The 1,310-nt window shown below is 41.5% G+C and overlaps 1 pseudogene; it reads left to right on the top strand.

The window, feature by feature from the left end:
* Positions 1-595: 595 nt before the first annotated feature.
* On the top strand, positions 596-716 carry LOC142205348 (U4 spliceosomal RNA; annotated as a pseudogene).
* The last annotated feature ends 594 nt before the right edge of the window (positions 717-1,310 follow it).

Here is a 1,310-nt window from a genome sequence, read left to right as displayed (position 1 = left end):
GGATGTGGATCCATTGACATGATGACTAGTTCAGCCAGTGGCATCTTCAGTGCTCCTGCACCCAAAAATGAACATCCAGGTCCCTCCTGCCAGCTCTCTGCCATCCTAGGGTCTTTGCCATACCTACTCCAGCTGATTAATTCCAGCAAGCCATTCCACAACCTATCAGCAGCTGCACATCCAGCCATTGGTATTCTAGAGATTTCCCTGCACTAACAAGGTAGCTCCATCACTGCCTTGTTACAGATGCTCCCCCACATTCCAGCACCCGCAAAGCTACTGCTCCAGCTAGACATTTAAACACTCCATTTGACTATTCTGAGAACTGCACCTCCAGCCATCAGTGCTCCACAAACTCTCCTGCTCCAGCAGGGTAACTCAGTCACAGAACGGAATCCACCCCCAAATCAGCATCAAATTTGTACATTTGTACAGTCCATAAAGGTAAGGCCCCACATTGCAGAAAAGCAGTTGTTTTAGCTGTGTTTTTTTAGCCAAAGCCAAGAAAGGATTGAGCAAAATGTAGAAGTATTTCCTATGAATTTCCCATTTTGTAGCCACTCTTGGATTTGACTTAAAATCTGCAACAAAAAATAGCTTTGCGCAGTGGCAATATCATGGCCCATGAGGCGTAACCAAGGCGTGATTATTGCTAATTGAAAAAAATCTGCAACAAAAAAAGTTGTGTAACTGCAATGTTGGGCTTTAGCTTTAAAGGGGATTGCCAACAAACAACTTTATTTATGTTTTTTTTTTTTTTACTTTGCTCAACCATATGGGGAAACCATCTGCAGAGCCTATTATTTGAATATTTTTATTCTTCTAAAGACTTTACTTGTTTTTAATCTTTTTAGTCTTATTGGAACAATTTCTATAATACACTACAATACTTATGTATTGCAATTTATTTTGCATTGTCACAGATTCACAGAATATAGATGCCTATTAAAGCATAAGTTTTAATGATTCAGCTAAAACATATGAATCCAATCCTATGAGATAGTGATCGCTGGCCCCTCCTTCTAAGGGCAAATATGGCTGGAATGAGAACTACCACATCCTCTTTATGAACTGACAGAGAGATGTACAGACCAACTAATTGACCAACAGGGTGTCCCTACTTAATAGGGGTAAGCCCAAAAGTAGACACTGTGCTAGAGTCAACTGGTGTGAGTTCAGAATCTTTATTGAAGACACGTACCAACACAACGCTTCACCTAGCGTTTCAGGGCAAACAATCCTCTTTCTCAAGTGACCCACGATCAACCCCTTCCCAACATCCACCGTAATAGTATGGTGCTGCTGGGAAG

The sequence above is a fragment of the Leptodactylus fuscus genome, chromosome 5, assembly GCF_031893055.1.
Source record: "Leptodactylus fuscus isolate aLepFus1 chromosome 5, aLepFus1.hap2, whole genome shotgun sequence".
Lineage (NCBI taxonomy): Eukaryota > Metazoa > Chordata > Amphibia > Anura > Leptodactylidae > Leptodactylus > Leptodactylus fuscus.
The sequence above is the reverse complement of the archived record's forward strand: the minus strand, read 5'-3'. Positions and strand labels throughout refer to the sequence as shown.